The 15,079-nt window shown below is 39.0% G+C and overlaps 1 long non-coding RNA gene across 1 annotated transcript; it reads left to right on the forward strand.

The window, feature by feature from the left end:
* The first annotated feature begins 743 nt into the window (after window positions 1–743).
* On the forward strand, window positions 744–1,374 carry LOC115766117. The gene is made up of 2 exons (XR_004018177.1): window positions 744–785; window positions 844–1,374. It is a non-coding gene; the product is annotated as an uncharacterized LOC115766117 (long non-coding RNA).
* Window positions 1,375–15,079: the final 13,705 nt, after the last annotated feature.

Genomic DNA, 15,079 nt, shown 5'->3' on the forward strand with positions numbered 1-15,079 from the left:
AACCTTTTCATAATGCTTATAGTGCTTTCCGTGTATCTAAGAAGCACAGGGAAAATAGTTAATACCTTGTTTGGTCAAGATATCTTGATAAACAAAAAAGGTTTTTAATCAAAACCCTAGTTTTCGACCAGAGCTTTAAAACTGAGGGACTAGTTTGCATAGAAACAGACAGACGGACAGACGGACATGGCTATATCGACTCGGCTGTTGATGCTGATCAAAAATAAAAATACTTTATGACGTCGGAGATGTCTTCTTCTATGCGTTACACATTTCACGACAAAATTATAATACCCTCTGCAAGAGTATAACAACCAAGATAGCAAATACTTACAACATTTTGTCTTAATTTATCCAACATTAATGTAAATACAAATGCATGGCTTGTTATATTATGAAACATGCACAAAGCACACATAACTTGTGTGTAAGCTAATCACTGATAAAATCTAATATCATTCAAAGCAAATGGCATCAAAGTAATAAACCTATGCGTGAAAGATTGGCACAGAATTACAGGAACATGGCAACGTGTTTTTGCAATTAAGTTACGGTTTCTGTTGTCCAAATATTAGCACTTACATTTTCAATAAATGTACCAACTGCAATGCCAGGAGACAACTCATTTGCATCTGGCTGTGTGTATTTGCCCAAGCTGAAGCAGCTGGAGACGATGGACAATCACAATGCTCAATATGTTGGCTGGCATTGAAAGTAAAGTCAGTTCAAGTGTAGAACATGCTCAATTTAGCTCAGACGGGGGAGGGCTCTCTCAGTTGGAGTTGGTGAGTTGGTTTAGACAGTTGAAAGACAAACAACAATGGCACGCACTGATTTGACCAGGGAACAGAAATGGGACACCGCAGCTGAGCACAGGAGTAAATAATGCAAACGAGACGGCAGGCAGACGCTTTAGCTTTGATTGGCCAAAAGACAAGGCCCGGCCAATTAGCCGGGTTGGCCCTGACCAGGTCTGAAATGAAGCTGAAGCTGAAATTTCAGCTGGATGATGCACAGACGCCAGTGGTGAATGCCTCACTAAGTGCATGAATAAATAAACCGAAGTCACTTGACTAGTTAGCCCCCACACACGCCCCTTCACACACCAACCCCCCAACACCACAACAGTCAGAGTCAACACATGTTAACAACTTGATGGCGAAAAGTCAAATGGCTTAAATGCCCAGCACATTGTAAGCAAACAGCGTCAGTCCCAACGGCCAACGTGGAACAGGGTACAACAGCAACAGCACCAACAGCAATAAAAAAAAAGAAGAAAGAAAACCCAAACCAACAGAGGGACATATGCAAATGCAGGCAAATAAAATTATTATTCAAATTTTTGGCATGTCCCATGAGCGTTAAACTAACAGCTACAACTACAATGGACAGCTTGGAATTTAACATGAGCCAGTTCTTCATGCTGTTGGCTGTCACTCCAAGCACTACCCCTCCCACCCACTGAATGGGGTGACTGCCCAAACAACTTCAAAAACGCTTCATAAAACCCAAGTTCCTGCAGCGGAATGTTCATAATGATGATGATGATGCGGTTGATGGCTTGAGGACTGGGCAGCTCTTGTAGTTGGCTAACAATTTGAAATGAAGCGATCAACAGTTATATCCTGGTGATTGCCTTAAATATGCACAGTGGAACAAAGCATGAAAGGCTAATATCTACACTAAAAAAAACTTAAGGAAGTAGGCTGAAGAAACTGTGAAAAGAATATAAATGCAAGCTTATTATTTAATCAAAACAGAACCATAAAAGCTCGACATGTTTTTGATATAATGCGGAAGCTCCATACAAATTAAGTTTTTTTGGACTTTGCCGCAAAGCAAAATGCTTAAATATATATTACTTAAAGTTTTTTAAAACTTGTGAGCTTTAAAAAGCTACACTACACTGAAAGCTCACCGAATGAAAATATCAATTATGTCAATTTACGCTCAGTTTATTTTAACTATCATAAATAACTTTGGAATACTTTAATCCCTGAGTCAACTGATGTAAGCCTTAGCGATGACTTTATGGGCTTTTTTCACTTTTATAAGCAAGAAACAGTATACTTTACAAAAAACTATCGATATATCCATAGACATAATCTATGTTGAAATTTAAATTTAAAAATAATTTAAATATCGAGTGTACCTTTTTAATTTAAATTTTCCATTTATCCAATTAAATGTATTATAAATTTCAATATTCTATATAAAAAATCGAAAGAAAATTTCTAAATAATTCCAATTATCAGATTAACTGTCGAATATCATATTATAAATTCAGAATTCCAACATAAATTCAAATCTATTTTTATGATAATAATCAATATATCGATATATTCAATGTAAAATTTAAAAAATGTTTAAATTTAACAAAAATTGTAAGTAAATTTATAACTAATATTATCCATTTATCAAATTGACATTATAATATGCTTTAATAAATTCAATATACGAACATAAAACTAAATGGGTTTTTATGAATGCCATGCAAAATATCAATCACAGTACGGTCTGCCCTATGCCCGTACTCCTGAGACTACGCCCTGTCGCAGCACTCGCAATTCACATTGTTTGAGGGCAAGAATGCATGCCATTAGCTTGGCCAAATGTTTTTCAGGCCGCAAGCAAACGCTAGACAACAAAAGGTCAGCTCCTTCTGGTCGAACTTGTCCAGCAGAGCAGGTTGGCTAGCTGGCTGGCAGGCAGACAAACATACAGTCAGACAGACAGTAAAGTGTTACGCCCACAAATCACGCCCCGTACATGGCAACCACACGAAGAAAACCAAAACCCGCAAGCCACCCAAATGGCAACGGAAAAAACAACAACAAGAAAAAATGACAAGAATTTTACAGCCAGTCAATTATGGCCGTGGCTGGCAATACAGACGAGGCGGACAAAATCGGACGAAATGCATGGTGCGGGTCTCGAAAGGCTCACCCTGGCCTGCTCCAAGCTGGTCTGGCCTGGCCTGGTAGCACTGGCTAGTTCTGGTAGCCCAACAACAACAACAACATCGAAAACAACAACAGCCATGAGACCCAAGCAACAAGCCCACGACGAAAAGCAAAAGTTGTTACTGTCTCATTGTTGTTGCTGTCGTTGTCTGTGTTGTAACCAAAACGCGCATTTTCCATGCGAATGGCACATAAAAAAAAAATTTAAAAAAAAACAAGCAGCAGCAAGCAAAAAGTGACCAAAAGCAAGAAGGGAAACGATGCGGTCCAAATCGACATATTGACAGACTAAATGGAGTTTTCGGTTTTGAGTAGTAAATCAAGTTAGGCACTTGCACCGCACGCGCACACACACACACACACACACACACCTACGAGCACACGTCGCATACATAATCGAAAATTGCATGCCGCAGAGAATTTACTCAAGAATCCGCAAAAAATAGATACACTACAAGTATTCTCAAATGCAGGCAAGGCGATATGTAAATGCTCTTTTAACTATTTTGATTATTTGTTTTTTTTTGAGTACCTCATGAACTTAAATTATAAGCTGAACTAAATAAATGGAGCGTTCAATTAAATTATATTCAAATTTAAACTTAAGCTATGTTAAGTGATAAATAACAACTGGATCACAGCTCATTGAACCCAGTTTTATAGTCAAAGCGCAGGGGTTTGCAAATGGAATCAATTGGAACTGGTTAATTGGTCAATTATACTGCAGATTCGCCCGAAATCTAGCTAAGGTTGACATCCATTCAACATAAGCAGGTAACTTAAAACGGTGTAGATCATCTTTAAAAACTTTAAGCTCTACCTTAATAGCAGTGTACATTATTGGCTTACCTATTGGAACCATTTCCTTAATTAAACAACACTGTCCTATGTAAAGACACCCTGTCTAGGGATCTATCACATTGTAAAGACACCCTGTCTAGGGAATTATCACATTAAATTTAATATCAAGTTAATTATTGTTCTTTCGATACAACTTTTTTTGCATAGCTATTCAGAATGGAAGCCGTCCAAATGAAACTGTTTTATATCTGAAGTATCATTGGTTATCATTGGTTACAAATCTACTCCACTGAATTGGCTTAAAAGATCAACGAACTTGTTTTTTTCGCATAATATGCCAACGCATTGCAACCGGTCCCAGTTGAGGCTTTATCATCAGGCACATCCTGTAAAATATTTTAGATTTACAAGCACAAGATTCACAAGAGTGTAGCAAATACGTTTGAGCACATATGCGGCACGTATCCTTCTTCATTTGAAAGTTTTGTCATCCTCTTCACGTTGACAACAAGTTGGTTGTCCCCACGAAAAAAAGTGGCAAAGTTAAAAGCCAAAAGGTCTGAAAGCTTCGTGTTGTCTGGTGGTCGTCTGTTCAGGGACACTGTTTGGGGCAGCTTTTATTGTCTGTCAAGCGGAGTGGCCAAATATGGTTGTTAGATTGGTAGACAGGAGTTTACAGGCGAGTCCATGCCAGGCCCAAACAACAGCTCCTGATGCACTCAGGCATTTGCATATTTTTGCTCGTCAAGTTGTGTTTTTGTTTCGTGTCTTGTCTTCTCCTGGGAACTGTCTTTGGTCACTCGCCTGGTGCCTGGTGGCAAGAAAAGGCTGCAGCTGGAACTGAAGCCAAAGCTGGGGGCCAGCCTTTTGCTAGTTTGCACAAAATGAAAATCAAAGCCAAAATTCGTTTATTGCCAACGCTGCTGAATGTGGCTGCCGTTCGTCAAATATTCCTCAACTGGCTGTCCCGTGAGACAACTTAGTCAGTTGTTGCCACTGCCAGTCACTGGCACTGCCGCGCATTGTCTCCGGCTCATTCCGTTGCCTTTGCTGTTTGCACGCAAATATGAAAATCACAACATGCTTCTCGTCGTCGTCATGTGTTTAGCCTTTGGCCTGGGCCCCCAAAATTCCCTGCCGTAAACTTGATCAATACGCCATTTGACAGAATACTTATGCAGAAGTCCTGCAGACACCGCCCACACAACTCACAGAGCTCGTTAGAGCCGCGTTGCATTCATTGTTTCGGTCGCATTGATCCATAAAACATGAGCTGATTCCGTTTTGGTGGAAACTAGCAAATGATTTTGCCAAGAAGGCAACTGATGCACTTTCCCATCTATTGAGAGAAATGAACATTTATATAAAAGCTGGCAGCAAAGCAATCAACTACTTAACAATCGAGAATCAGATCGAAGGTCATATTAAAGATAAATTGTTTTATATCTAAGCAAAAACGAAGTTTGAGCAAGATAGCTTGAAAAACAAAAAAGTTGTTCATACCAGAACTTAATTTTCGGCAGTGTGTTAATATGGCAGCTATATGGCATAATGGTCCGATCCGGTTTCAACACAATTTCATTAAGATAGCTATAAACCGAGAAACAGACACAGACAAACTCGGCTATATCGAAGCGACTTGTCTGTCGATACAGATTACAAATATTAATTATTTTATACTTTATAGAGTCCGAAGAAGCTATTTCTCACAAAAGTTGGTTTAGTTTTGACAGAATTTTGGGAATTTGAAGTCCACGTGGCGATCATGCTATGGATTCTGGAGTCTTAATTGTAGTCAGGAAAAATCAATATGCAGTTTATTTCTTAACAATAATACAAATATATATATATATAATTCTTATTACACATAAAATTCATACACAAATGGGATGCCTCAATTGGTAAGAGGATATATTTTGTCTAGAAAGCTATTCTTCAAACAAATCTATTACCTTCCGAGCTTTGATAGATTTATTCAACTTATTGAACTGTGAAAGATTTAAAGTTTTTTAAGCTACATTAGATTGTTAGTCGCTTTCAACCAGGCAAGCCACATTTTATTTGTTATCATCTGGTCTGACAATAACTTCATTAAAAAGTCGACAGTCACTCGACTTGACCCTGCACTGACCATCAGCCAGTCAAGAGCATGGAACCTCAACACGAACTTTTAATGGGTACATATGTGTGTGTGTGTGTTTGAGTGTGTGTGTGTGTGGTTGGGCAGCTGGGCAGCAGTAAAAATCAAGAGCTACGTCAAACAGAGCCCCTAAGTGCAGTGTGTTTGCCTAATTGGCATCTGCAAAAGGTTCCTAAACTGCAATTTACGGAGAGGCAGAAAGTTAGTTTATTTTGTGTTTTTATTTTTTTTTCTTTTTTTGCAGTGTAACCTCAAGACTGTGGGGCAACCCTCTGTCGATGGGTAGTCAAATGTGCGGCGTATATTTCTAAAGCCAACCTTCAGCATTTATTGACATCTTATGGGCGTGTCTGTTGGAGAATTTACTACAAATTAGCAGCCCGGCAGCAGCTGCCACTTGCCACTTGCCACTGGCTACTAGCCACTTGCCACTCGAGTCTTACTTTTGCTAGGTTGCTTGCCAGCTCTTTTATGCAACTTTCATTAGTTTTGAGTGGGTGATTCGTTTGTTCCCTCTTTCCCTGCCCATACAGAGTTCAAGCGACCAAAACGCCCAGCGGCATTGTTTCAAGTTACCGAAATTTAATTAGACAAATTCTTAATTGATATCATATGGCCAACGCCCAATTGTCGGCTCCTCTCGGCTTCTCGGCTGAGTGCAGCAGAAAGTTGCACGTTCAACTTGCCACAAGGCACGATGCCAATTATTTGCGTCTGCCCTATGAAATGTAAGGCCACCAAGTTCTTTACAATCTTGAGCAAGCTGCTTAGCCACATAAAAGGGGCAAACAGAAAGCATTTCTTTCCATTGTTATGTATATGTGTTGTCAGAACAGGGTGTTTGGACCTCACGGAAATGCCAAAAAAGAATAAGCAAATAAGTTCAATTCAAGTTAATAAATTTTATAACCAGCCTAAACAAATGCGAGCTAAGTCCTCCTAAGCTTGAATAAAAGTTAAATTGCCTTAAATTACTATAGTCTTATGTAAATACTTCTTATTCTTCTTTTTGAATAAAAATGCATTGGAATACACTTTTATATATATAAAGGCTTTGCGCTGCAGAAAATAATTTCTTTTATTAATTTTCATTATTAATAATTTTAATATTTATTTATATGAAGGACAAATGTTTATTAAACTTTATACAAGCTAAACACATGGCTTACCTATTTAAACGAAAGCGCGTTGCAGTTTTTAATAGACAAGCGCATAATTAAAAGGTATTCAAGCCAAGGGCAATACGAGACACGAGCTAAACGCTTGTAACTCAACCAAGAAAATGCCTCCCAGCCCCAAATACACTCTATTTCTGCGTTTTTCTGTACTTCTTTATTTACGTCAAAGCATTAGAAGGCACAAGCGCAGATTTTAGCTGCAAAACAAGTGTTTTAGGGGTGTGGCAAAGGGTTGCTTGATTGTCTAACAAGTGGCTGCCCTGGCTCTAAGCCAACTTTGTTGTGTGTGTGTGAGTGTATGTGTGTGTGTGTGTAGGTGGGTGTGGGTGTGTCGAGTGTTGTCAATGGCAGGCAATAAGCTCAGACAGTATAGAGGGGGTAATGGTGGGGGTTGATATATAAGTATAATTTGCCTGCAGGTTGTAATTTTAATTGTTTTTAACGTTGAGCACTTGGCGAGCAAGTCAAAGGCTTTTATGCTTGGCCGTTGCACTAACAAAACGAAAAAGGATATCGAGGTGGCCCAAAAAAAAAGACACAGAAAACAAGCCGATGGCAAACTGGTCATAGCGGAATCGAATGGCTTTGACAGCCGCCTGGGAGCGGCCGCAACCCCAAAAAGTATGCTTTCAATTTGCAATTAAGCGCCGCGTGCGCCACGACACAACCAGGACAAAGCAAGAACATGGCAAAGACACTGCTTTGATTCAATTAGCCGGCAGCAGCAGCAGCTGCCAAGACACGAAGCCAAAACGGACTAAACCACATGATCCGACAAGATTCTCGTTTCATTAACGCTCCGAAATTCGATTAATTGAGCATTTGTGCGGCTCTGCGGATTGCTAGGCCAGAGTGGCGGGTGGGCGAGGGGCGTGGCAATGCACGCATTGAGTATTCGCAACACAGCGACTGCCCACAGTGTCAGTTGTCGCCAACAATTGTCGCCGCTTGACAGGCCAAACTTTGCCCATGCCACAACACGCACTCTCTCTGTCTCACTCACTCACTATCTTGCCCCTCTACAACTGTGACGAAACTCACCCTTTGCCTCCTCCTCCACATGTCACCTTGTGTCACTGACAATTCCGGCTTGCTTTTGACTTAATTTGATTAAAAGTTTTGTCGCTAGCAATTGAAATTCGCTGCTTGGCGTAGAAGTTCCTCACATTGTTAGCGACTTCAGCGGAAGACCCACAATAAGCCGCAAATTCCACAGCATTCGATTTGGGGCCAAAACAAATACAAATTGAATTCGTGGATAAACGCTTGACAGTATCTACATCTATTGCGTTTAATGACTTAATTGTCTGCACAATTAGGCGCCAAGTGACGGCATAAAGTAACCAAGAGACTCAAAACAATTTTAAGCTGCCGCTGAGCCCATAAAACCCAATCAGCCCAGCCCCAAAATAGGTGAGATTTAAATATATTTGTATTGACAGAAACAATAGCTGATTGCTGCTGGCACCACCTGTTGGTGATGGGCGAACTTATGAAAAGGAGGAATAGATGAGGGCTGACAGCATAAATGAAAAAGGAAGTGAAGCATAAAGATAATTAATTAAAGCAGGTAAGAGTGACAGACTTGATGATGTTACAATCATCAAAACTTACTTCTTTACATGCATTCACACTTGCATTTACACTTGCTGCCCTTTTTACACTGCAGATGTGAATTTCTTCACTATGGAAAATACACTCCAGATAATCTTGCGTGCTTATTGTCCAATCTTAATGAAATTCTCAGACCATTAACATTGCAGCATCATGTGTCTTAATACCAGACTCCGAGACAATACCAAACAATTTACAATTTTAGGGAAACTGGGCAACTATCCAAAAAATAGCAAGTTAGAGGTTCTAGTCGGGAGCTCCCGACTAGGGGATACCCTGAACCCTCTTCTTCCAACGTCAAATGAATATATATATTCTATTTTAGAAGCTATATGTCAAGTGTGGTGACTCCATTATACCCATTTTTAATGGGTTCAGGGTATAAAAAGAAACAAAAGACTAGAATTCAGAAACCAGAAGCGAGAAGCGTATGATAAAATGTAGTCATAGATTAAATGAAAATTCCCAGCTTATTTTGCTTAGTACTTAAGCAGTAGAGCAATCAATCAAGAAAATGTGTAAATCCTGTAATGATTTTCACACAAATTATGAAACGTGTGAATAGAAAATCAATATGAAAAGTCCAAGCTCTGCTTTTTAAATCAAGTACTCGACAAAGTGATTCATTGCGTGTGTCAATGACAGAAGACATCCAGTTCAAGCTCCATTTGCCTGCATTAATTAAGTTTCTATTTAGCTAAGACTGAACAAATTGCTGCCACTGTGTACAGAGGGAGATTCATTAAGCATGAATCAAGAAATCATTTGCCAAGAACACTTTCAGATCATTTCCTTTTATGCCATCAAGTTTTTTTTAATTAATTATCCCTGTTTTTTTAAAACTACTTTCTCAATCCATTAGCATCCATGTTGATTTGTACTGTATTTAACATTAATCTCGCAAATGCTTCAAGTGCCTTACGGGGAGCACTACTTCAATTTACTGATAGACGCCTTCATCAAACGATTTTTAATTTCATTTACCATTCTCCAGCTTTATCTCCCTATCGCCGCTTCTATCTTTGCTTCGATTGTGCGAAACGTGCCAATATATTGTTAACATTTGTCCAGCGGGCAAGGACGACGACTTTTGTGGTCAATAATGAGAAATTCCTTTGGATGTGCACTGTAATCAACGTTTGAAAAGGAAGCGAAACCCAGAAAGAATAAAAAAAAACAAAAAAACGGAAAGAAAACAAAGCAAAGTATTTGCACTCCATTCAATTAAGTAATGACACAAAGCGAACCCCAAAAGCTTTGACAACATTGCTTTGCTCTACGAAATCATTTAAATTCTTGACATTTCGCCTGAAATACGAATGATTGTCGGAACCCCAATCCAAATATATATATACTCGCATGTCGCTGACTTTTAAGCAAGGCATGCACGACATCTCAGCTGAGGAGCTGCTTTAAAGGACTCACAAACACTTTCCCATTATTCTGTCTGCCTTGGTGCTCTCGAGTTTTTCGATTGTTTGTTTTGTTGCGCTCTGAAATGCCATTTGCATGTGTCTGAATTATCAGTTAAGACAGCTTGAAATGCAAAAGATACATGGTTGTATGAAAATTACGCATACGCAGCGCGTTCTGCAGTTCAGAGTTTAAAGAAGTCAACTCACAAAAGCCAGAAAATTAGACAGCGGAACATAAATCAAATAACTCACTTATATGACAAACGCAGTATAGTTTCCTGTGTAAAAAAGATCGTAGGCGTTAAATGTAATTTATATCATACTAGCGGATATTTTCCGGCTTTACCCGTTGAACGTTTTTTGATCAAAATTGTAAATATTACCTTTCCACTAAGTACACGCTCTTGGAAAATTAAATTCTACCCACCTTTAAGTGCATCGAATAAAGAACCAAGTGTTGGAATCAACTGTTCTCGCCCATGTTAGTCTTGTGGTGAATATCTTCAAGAATAAACTTTCGTTTATTAAACCTTTGGCTAGCATTTGCCGCCCTAGAATGTATCAAATAAATTTTCACAAATGTCTTTGAAATGAGTTTGAGGCCAATCGGATGGTAAACTAAAAAGTTTCAAATACATATTTTTCGCGATATTTCCACACATGCGGGTGGAATATACCAAACCCCATCTTAAAGTGCTCCTTCATCACATAACGAAGCTACGAATAAGTTGAAACGTCCTAGCTCCCAATTTAACAAGTGCCAATTTGTTATCGAATTTTTCATATTTTTCGTAAAAAGGTGCCAGCTATCGATATTAATTAAAAATTAATTAATTAAATAAGAAAACATTGTCCAGACATTCTAATGCATGCCTTGAAGCAGAATTAAAATAATTATTTAACTAAACTTTAAGCCGGCCAAAGGTCAATATTAGCCACATCGACCAAAAACAGCAAGGTATAAATAACCCAGGGGGAGTGGTATGTCTGCATAGTTATTTTAAGTAACATCATATAGATCGCAAGACCTTGTCCTCAGTCCGAACTATAACCGCTAAAGAATTGTAAGCAACAAAAAGGCGAAAAAGCTAGAAAACCCAAAGAATACTTTTAAATGTTTACTAAGAGCAAGTCTCTTTGTCACAAAAGACGGGCCAATAGTTTTTGTATACATAGTTTTTTCTATAATAATATAGACGTTTCTTGTTGCTTTTTATATACTTTAATATTTGTATTCATTATATCTTCCGTTAACTCATTTTATATTTTAAGAATCAGACTCCTCTCCTCTCTTAACTTAAAGCAATTTGCGTAAGATATATATTTTTTTTAATTTTATTATTTTTATAGATTGAATCAGAATTTCTCTAGTATATTGTTAATTTTATTATTTTCATGGATTACCTTGTTTTTTTTAAGCAACATCACACGACATGCAACATCAAGCTCCCGCGTAGCTATCAATTTTAATCACACATGAATCAAACGTTACCCTTGCATGCACGACCATCTATTTGAGACTCATCTTTTGGGCTAATCAAAGCTAAGCAATTGCCAGGAAAAAACAGAATATTTCATTACAAGCGCACACATTTCATTTGCTCCGAACTGCCCGAATGGCGCCCATAGGCCATAAAAGTCAAATGTGGCACTTAAGGTGGTCCATTTGCAGTGCGGCATGAAACGAGAGCACGTCCCATGGTCCCACAGGTGTGTTCGAACAGCGGGCCGGACCCAGACCCAGTGGTCCTGCCCCCCGTTCAGTAGCTCTTCAAATTAAATGAAATGCGTAAAAATGGCAACAATTTGATTTTGTCAGATTTTCGGCCAGACAACGCGTCGGAACACAATGGTCGACAGAGCCGAGCAACCACCTCTCCGCCACGTAGAAACGCATGTTTCATGCAATCTTCATTCCAGCTACCAACCTACCCGCTCTGCTTAGCATTGCAAGCGCGGCTCCCAAGTTGCTAATTTAAGTGTAATAATCCTGCTCAAAGCTAAGGAAACGTGAGCCAATTTATATGCAGGCATTAGAGGGCAGTCGGACGGAGAGCTTGCGGGGTTCGTAGTTGCCGGGTCTGAGGCTCGGAGTTTTTTCATTTGTGGTTGGGGTTGCAAACTCACTGCAATCACCTGATCTGTTGTCTGGGCATTTCCGCACACGAGCTGCTGCTGCCTGCGCACCCAACCCTCTTCCTTTTAAATTATGACAGGCAACCACAACAAACAAACAGTGAGGCGCACCCTCATGCTACAAGCGCCCCTTGTTAAAATAAATTTAATATTGATTCAGCTTTTGTAATGAGAAACGCGACGTCATCAAGAGACCTCTTAAAACCGGAGGCCTAGTTTAAAAGCGCTTGTTTTAGATGTTTTCAAGGGGATTGTAGTTTGGGGAAGCTTGTTTAATGTATCCCGTAATGGATGTTATCTATATGGCTGTGTTGACCAAGCCTCATTGTCGCTCTTGTTGCATTTTGCCAGCCAAATTAAATTATGCTGCCGACCAGGATACATACGCCCTCCGTGTACAAGCCCCCGTTCCTAATGCCCACCAGGTGTTGAGAGGAGCCAATATGTCGGGTAGGCTGGGGGCTTTTCATTATAATGCCGGTCATTGAGCGCAGACACCAAAAGCACTTAGCACGTCGCCTGTTTTCATTAACTATAAACACAAATGCCAAAGTGGAGGTAAGCATATATAAGGGGGAATGATTGGGCTACCGAAAGGTCGGCTCTGGTATATTGCCTATTGCGATAATTCATTTGTTTTTTAGCTGTGCACAGTATCAAATAATGTTTGTTTTCGGTTTATTTCCCTATTTAATTTAAAGAGTAAAGAGAGATTCACATAAGAAGTGGAGAGTCTCGTAGTCTCGGAACTTGAGTAGTTCTGCAGAGGTTCTTGGTCCTTTTCTAAAAACATTTCCATCAGATCGGTTTTGTTAACAACTCAAATTGACAGAGCATAAAAATAAAATAAAGGAAGCTAAATAAAACGTTTCTTGTGGTTCCAGGATATCTTCTAGCTGATTTTTCTCGACGAAAGCACACATTTTAATCTATATATTTAAATTTTGAGTTCTTGATAGTCCTAAATATTTTTGAGCAGTTGCTTTGAATTAAAGATAACTCCGCTTTATGCAACCCCTGAAAAAGCACATTACTTTCTCCTGATTAACTCATGCCATTGCTCTTCAGCTTCTAAAACCCACACCTTCTAAATGTCATTTAAGGCGCTTTAAGCTGTTGGCCGTTCTGTTGTTTGCCATTTAGCATAATGCCACGCCCAGTTATTTAGAGAGCTGCTCATTAGACGCCCACTTGAAAAAGGGTTGCATTTGGCTCAAAGGACTGGCAGGACTCGAGTCGTGTCTACGGCCAGTTTTGGGCACTTGTCGCATTACATTTTCGGTTTTTAGACACAAATAAATGTTGAGCTTTTGATGCCGCCCGCTGTGTCAGCACGAAATGAGACGACAGTTGTCCGGGGAAAACAGTCAAAATTCCCCCATACCCACTTAATAACATGAAGGGTATTGCTGTGCTGGCAAAACTATTAGCCCGACGTGCCTCAATTTTGGATAAACCTCAACCCTCAACTGGAAATGAAATGAAAGTCCTTTAAGTTGTGCTGCCAGAGAGATGCAATTAATTTGAACGCCAAAACTCATTAATATTTTGTGGAGGCAGACGCTCGAAAAGGAAGAGGAGGAGAACGGGAAAGAAGCAGAATTCCTAGCATGACCTTTTTTCAGCCTTTTGCTATGTATTTACTTTAGGTTAATAATAAAACAGCCAAAGGCTTACGTATTATTTGCACACAAAGATGAAAACAAACTTGTTGCTCCACTTGCCACTTGCCACATGCCACAGCCTGAGTCGTGTCGAGTTGAGTCGACTTTTCATATAAAATTTACCTTTTTTTTTGGGCGCAATGATTTATGGCCAAAGGGCAACACCTGAAAAGGGCCAAAGGATCTGTGGCAGGCGCAGGAAATGAAGTTCAAGGCATCGTAAGTAGTTTCGGAAGCGAAAAATAAGAATATAAAAATAAAAATAAAAAAAGTAACGTTTGCAAAGTGTTAAAAATTCTCAAGTCTACCTTACTCAAATTGAAAAGCGCACTTGATGCTGGTCCAGCTTTTCATTTCATTTTCTTCCCTTTTCCACTTTTCTTGTGATTTTTTTATTTGTTGAGCTTTTGTTACCCTGCCGCTAGGCAGTGCGAAAAGTTTCATTGTAGTCCTGGGATTTTGGGAGCAAACAAAATTAAACAGTCTGCAAGTTTTTAATTAAAAAAGGACACGAGTGTGCATTAAGCAGCTTGAATAAGGTGAGAAGACAAAGCCAAGTGCGCCTTAAAGCTTACTGTAACTTCAAAGTACTTAGTTATTAAACCTTTGAGATATCAACTCCTGTGCTGGAATTGTTCTTAGATTAAAGATAATAATTCAACTTATTAAGCGGTCTAAGTCATTTTGCTTTAGTTTTAGATATCCATAGTATTTTCTGCAGCTCAACGCCTTTAGTTATATTTTGCAAAGATAGTTGAAAATGGAGTTGAAGTTCACTGAATTAGGAACCAAAACTTAGAATTAATGTTTTCCGCCTATTTTAATCTCTTGGTGAAAATGTCGATGCAGGGTGGATTTTGAGAAAAACGTGAAACACGTCTGAAATGAATTTTCACAAAGATCATTGAAAATTAATTAGAAGACGATCTGATCGATTGTAAAAAAAAAAAGTTGCACTCAACCGCCTTCCGCCAATATTACACGGTTTTAAGTGGATTTAAAAAAATCTCTTTGATGATGAGTTTAAAACAGATCGGATGGTAAACATAAAAGTGTCAGATTTCCTCACTTTTTCCCACACTTCTGGGTAGAATTTATAAAATTTATGAAACCGAACTTCTTTAAGTTCTTATATAGATCTTTTTAAAATAAGTTTAAAGCTGATCGA

The sequence above is a fragment of the Drosophila novamexicana genome, unplaced genomic scaffold (assembly GCF_003285875.2).
Source record: "Drosophila novamexicana strain 15010-1031.04,08,12 unplaced genomic scaffold, DnovRS2.1 tig00001062-arrow-arrow-pilon, whole genome shotgun sequence".
Taxonomy (NCBI): Eukaryota; Metazoa; Arthropoda; class Insecta; order Diptera; family Drosophilidae; genus Drosophila; species Drosophila novamexicana.